Consider the following 6169-nt stretch of genomic DNA (forward strand, 5'->3'; position numbering starts at 1 on the left):
GACCCAGCATGAATTCAGGCAGTATAGTTGCAGGATTGGATCCAAGGCTTTCAAAAAAAAAAAAAAAAAAAAATGTTGCTAGTAATTCCTGCTCAATCAGCTATTTATTTGCTGACTTAATTTGTATCTGTCTTTCAATGAGGAAAAACAGCACTCAACACACCCTGCGCAATTATCAGATTCAGGTTCCAAAATAACAAGCACGTGATGGTGTTGGAGAGGGGACATCGGCAGCAGTCGAATGTAGGATATCAAGAGTAAAACAATCATAGGAGCTTGGATGCTGGCTCGGTCTACAAATAAAGAGAGAAGGCCTTTGAGATTCCACTGCATTTGTCCAATGCTTTAATACCATCAGTGGAAACATCTGTATTGGTTTTCTGTTGGGCTCTGTTACACCAATTCATTCCATCTTATTCCTGCAGACTGTACAGTAAGAATGCCAAATCCTGCGTGTCAATTCAGAAGATGTTCAAGAATGGCTATATCCTACATATGCAAAGTAATTTGGTTCAGTCCCTAAACATGTGATAGGAAATGAGACCTCTGATTTCCACAAAACCAGAGCTTGTCCATATCTGAAAAGTAAAACAAATGTTTCTACAAAACTCAAAGTATATTCCTTCTACTCAGTCATGAAGATGTGCAAGAATGATTGTATCCTTCATTTGCAAATTGATTTGACACAGTCCCTGAACTAGGTGATAGGTCCTTAGTTTATTCTGCAGCATGAGAGTTCCTCCCTGACCAAGAAGTTGTCTGAGAGTCTTCTATGCAGAAAACTCAAGTGGATTTTAAAATGAAAGCTGCCTTGACACAGCACCTTCAAAAACACAATGAGTGCTCTACTATGTCCATTTTCTTTCACTGGATTACAGTTAAGTAATGCATGTAAAGTACTTGAGCACTTGACAGCATTATAAAAATGTTAAGAACTACATGTTATTAGCTTTAGAGAGCCCTTTCCACATAGTCTTGTTTGCTTTGGAGCCCCTGTACACTCTATAACACAAGTCTCCCAACTTTTCAAGTCAGTGAGCACATCTGAAATCTGGAGAGAATGGCATGGGCACTCTCACAAGATGGCTGCCATAGAAGTGTTGCTCATGCCTAAAATGGCTGCCATGGCACTCATTTTCCAGAGGACACACTGATGAGACTAAGAACCTAAGGACAAGACAGAGTGGTAGTCTGAACTTTGAGGCCAGAAACTATTTTTTTGAATGCAGATAAAGATGATGCAGAAAGACAGACCTTTGCTCTGCAACATGGCAATCTCCCAGTTTAAAAAACACAGTTAAGAAATACAATTAAAATCAGGAACCCTAGGGAACCTGATGGACACCAAGAAAGCTGTCTGCTTGCACATCAGTGTCCATGGCCACCATGTTGGAGACCCCACATATATACCAATAGAAATCTCAATACTCTGCTGATTCTTATGCAATGAAAACAGCACCATTTCTCTGTATGAGTATTAGCAGGCACAGGAAAGTCTCACCACTTGCAACAGTATGAAACGTATTTTCAAACAAAATTCAAGGGGAAATTCAGATTGGTGTGGGGGAAGACCAGAAAACTGGGTATTCTAAGGAGGAACAGTCTAAAAAGTCCTTCAGAATCTGCCCTGGGAGCTGCTGCTTGGCATTTTCCCTCCAGATAACAGGCGATCCATGCCACTGTCTTGTTGCAACTTTTGAGACAAGGCCCAGCTTTTCATGTCACTGAAGCAAGAATTGCAGCCACCCCTCCAGTGAGTTAACTGCTCCATCCTTCCTTGTTTTGTCCATCTTCTACCTCAGAGACTTCTTGGATATAGGGAGGATTTTAAAATTATTTTTTAGCAAAGGTGAGCCCTGATCAGGGGTTGTTTTGTTTTCATTTTTGCCTGGAGAGGAAATTCCAGAGTTCAGTGGCAACTGAACCTTTCATCTCTTTTCTTATATGCCCTCACGCCCCTTACGATCAGTGAGGGAGGCCCTACTCCGAGAACCCTCCCTGAAGGAGGTAAAAAGGGCATCTACTCAGAGTAGGGCCTTCTCTGTGCTGGCACCCAGATTATGGAATGCACTCCCCAGAGAGTTTCGCCTGACGCTGAGCTTATACTCTTTTCAGCGCCAGGTCAAAACCTTTTTATTTAACCAGAATTTTAAAAACTAGTATTAATTATAACAGTCATGTATCATTGTTTTTATTGCTGGATTGTTTTAATGTATGTAATTTTATTGTTTTAATGTTTTAACTGTGAGCCATCCCAAGATGCCTTGCATGGGGGACGGCATACAAAAGTTTTAAATAAATAAATTTGTTGTTAGTCGCGAAATCGTGTCCAACCCATCGCAACCCCATGGATAACATTCCTCCAGGCCTTCCTGTCCTCCACCATCCCCTGGAGTCCACTTATGCTCATGCTGACTGCCCCAGTGACTCCATCAAGCCACCTCATTCTCTGCCATCTCCTTCTTCTTTTGCCTTCAATTGCTCCCAGCATTAGGCTTTTCTCCAGGGAGTCCTTCCTTCTCATTAGATGGCCAAAGTATTTGAGTTTCATCTTCAGTGTCTGGCCTTCTAAAGAGCAGTCAGGGTTATCTCCTCTAGGACTGACCGGTTTGATCGCCTTGCAGTCCAAGGGACTCACAGGAGTCTCCTCCAGCACCACAATTCAAAGAACTCAATTCTTCGGCGCTCAGCCTTCCTTATGGTCCAACTTTCACAGCCATACATGGCAACTGGGAAAACCATAGTCGTGACTATACGCACTTTTGTGGCAGGGTGATGTCTCTGCTTTTTAGTATGCTCTCTAGATTTGAAACATAGAAACATAGAAACAGAGTGAGTCAGAAGGGGTCTCCTGGGCCATCTAGTCTGACCCCCGGCTCCAGCCGGCTCCGCTCACGACATGCCCACCATGTGTATGTCCAGCCTATCTTTGAACACCCTCACCGATGGGGCCTCAATGACCTCCTGTGGAAGCCCATCCCATACCCTCGGGGTCCTGACTGTCAGGAAGTGCTTCCTGGCATCCAAATGGAACCTTGGCTCCCTGATCTTTGCTCCGTTGGAGCGTGTCCTGCCTTCCTCTGCAGGGGAGAACAGGTCTCTAACCATCTCCGTGTGACATCCCCTCACATACCTGTATGTTGCCGACATATCCCCTCTCAGTCTCCTCTTCTCCAGGCTGAAGAGACACAGTTCCCTCAGTCTCGTCTCATACGGCATCCCCTGCAAAACAACCTTGTGGCCCTACACTGCACTGACTCTAACCTGCCTATATCCTTCCTGTAATGAGGGGCTCAAAACTGAACACAATACTCCAGTTGCAGGCACGCCAGGGTCGTATAGAGTGGTAGTAATACCTCTCTCAATCTAGAAGCCACACTTCTGGCTATGCAACCAGGGGTAGCGTCACACTGCTGACTCATGTTTAGCCTGCAGTCAACCAGCACCCCGAGGTCCCTTTCACAAGTGCTGCTCTCCAGCCACTTGTCACCTAACCTGCACTTATGACACCTATTCCTATGCCCCAAGTGCAAGACCTTGCACTTACTCACATTGAACGCCATCCTGTTGTCTCCTGCCCACTTCCATAGTCTGTCCAGATCCTTTTGGATCTAGAGTACCTGCTCCTCAGTTGTGACCACTGCTCCAGTTTTACTATCGTCTGCAAATTTGATCAGCAGACTGTTTACCCCTTCTTTCATGTCATTTATGAAAAGATTAAACAGAATCAGCCCCAGGACAGAGCCCTGAGGGACCCTGCTTGTCAATGGCCACCATCCCGATGATTCCCCACTAATGGTTACCCTCTGCTTTTGGTCAGTCAACCATGCCCTAATCCACCGGACAGTGCTTTGCCGTATCCCAAAACTCCTCAGTTTCTCCACCAGGATACCATGGGGCACTTTGTCAAAGGCCTTGCTGAAATCCAGGTAAACCACATCCACTGCATCCCCTCCATCTAGCCATCTTGAAACCTTGTTGTAGAATTCCACAAGGTTTGTCGGGCAGGACCTGTTTTTGCGGAAGCCGTGTTGTGTGGCTGTCAGCCTCCCTTCCCTATCTAGCATCACTAGATCTCTCTCTATTATGAGCTTTTCCATTGTTTTTCCTACAATGGACATAAGGCTAACTGGTCTGTAATTCCCCATGTTTCTTCTACTATTGGGATCACTGATGCCACCCTCCAGTCCTCTAGAACTTCACCCGTTCTCCATGAGGCCTCAAAAATGGAGGCCAGCGGGTGTGAGAGAACCCCTGCCAACTCTCTAAGTACTCTCGAGTGTAACCCATCAGGGCCTGGCAACTTTGTAATGTCCAATGCCCTGAGGAGCCCCTCGACTTCAAGGGGGGTGACTCTAATCTGTGCACCTAAGTCCCCAGCCTCATCTAATCTCCTATGCAGATCTCCCCTGTCCTGCTTTGGGGAGAACACAGAGGCAAAATAGTCATTTAGCATCTGTGCCTGTTCCCTCATATCAGTCACTGGATCTCCTTCCTCCTTGTTTAGTGGTCCCACTACTTGTCTCCCCTTCCTCTTCCTATTTACATGCTGAAAGAAGCCCTTTTTGTTGCTCTTGATATTCTTGGCAAGTCTCAGCTCGTAATCAGCCTTAGCCTTGCAAAGAATCCTTCTGCAACGGGCCTTTTGTCTATTTGCCCCAATACCCATTTTCTACGGAGGTTCCTCTTTCGTCTAATCCCTCTAACCACTTCCTTTTGCATCCATGGTGGTGCTCTCCTCCGCCTCCCCACCTTACTAACTAGAGGTATCATCAAGGCTTGCACCTCCAAAACCTCCCTTTTGAGTGCCACCCCTCCAGAACTCGCTTACCTTCCAGTAACCTATCCCAGGAGACTTTCCCCAGTCTGGCCTTCAGTTGGCCAAAGTTGGCCCTCTTGAAGTCCCAGCTTCTAGTGCTCGACCTGCTGCACATCCCCAGTCCCTTGATCTCAAAGCAAAGGATGGAGTGATCACTCGCATCCAGGACTCCCCTAATCTGTACTTCATCTATCAGCTCCTCTCTATTGGTCAAGACCAAGTCAAGGATGTTTCCCCCCCTCGTTGCCTCTCGGACCCTCTGTGTGAAGTTATTTGCCATAGCTTTCCTCCCCAGGAGCAAGTGTCTTTTAATTCCTTGGCTGCAGTCCCCATCTGCGGTGATCTTGGAGCCCAGGAAAATCAAATCTGTCACTACCTCCATTTCTTCCCCATCTATTTGCCAGGCAGTGAGAGGACTGGATGCCATGATCTTAGTTTTCTTAATGTTGAGTTTCAAGCCAACTTTTGCACTCTCCTCCTTCACCCACATCAGGAGGCTCTTTAGTTCCTCTTCACTTTCTGCCATGAGAGTGGTATCATCTGCATATCTGAGGTTGTTGATATTTCTCCCAGCAATCTTAATTCCAACTGGTGATTCTTCTAGGCCTGCCTTTCTCATGATGTGCTCTGCATATCAGTTAAATAGGCAGGGCGGCAGTATACAGCCTTGCCGAACTCCTTTCTCAATTTTGAACCGATCATTGATTCCATGTCCAGTTCTCACTGTTGCTTCTTGACCCGCATATAGGTTTCTCAAGAGATGAATAAGATGGTCTGGTACTCCCATCTCTTTAAGAACTTGCCATAATTTGTTGTGATCCGCACAATCAAAGGCTTTAGCATAGTCAACGAAGCAGAAGTAGATGTTTTTCTGGAACTCCCTAGCTTTCTCCATGATCCAATGTATGTTGGCAATTTGATCTCCAGTTCCTCTTTGAAATCCTGCCTGTATTTCTGGTAGTTCTCAGTCCATATACTGCTGGAGCCTAGTTTGTAGGATTTTGAACATAACTTTTTTATTTTTTTATTTATTTTTCGATTTATATCATGCCTTTTTCCTACAAAGGGCTCAAGGCAGCTTATATCATTCCCCTCCTCCATCTTATCCCCACAACAACAACCCTGTGAGGTAGGTTGGGCTGAGAGTCTGTGACTGGCCCAAAGTCACTCAGTTGGCACCATGGCTGAGCGGGGACTAGAACCCAGATGGTCTGAGTCCCAGTTCCATGCTCTTAGCCACTACACCACACTACTACACATAACTTTGCTAGCATGTGGAATGAGTGCAATCGTGCGGTAGTTTGAACGTTCTTTGGCATTGCCCTTCTTTGGGATCAGAATGTAAACCAG

Source organism: Varanus komodoensis, unplaced genomic scaffold (genome assembly GCF_004798865.1).
Source record: "Varanus komodoensis strain SLA01 unplaced genomic scaffold, ASM479886v1 scaffold110, whole genome shotgun sequence".
NCBI classification, from domain to species: Eukaryota; Metazoa; Chordata; class Lepidosauria; order Squamata; family Varanidae; genus Varanus; species Varanus komodoensis.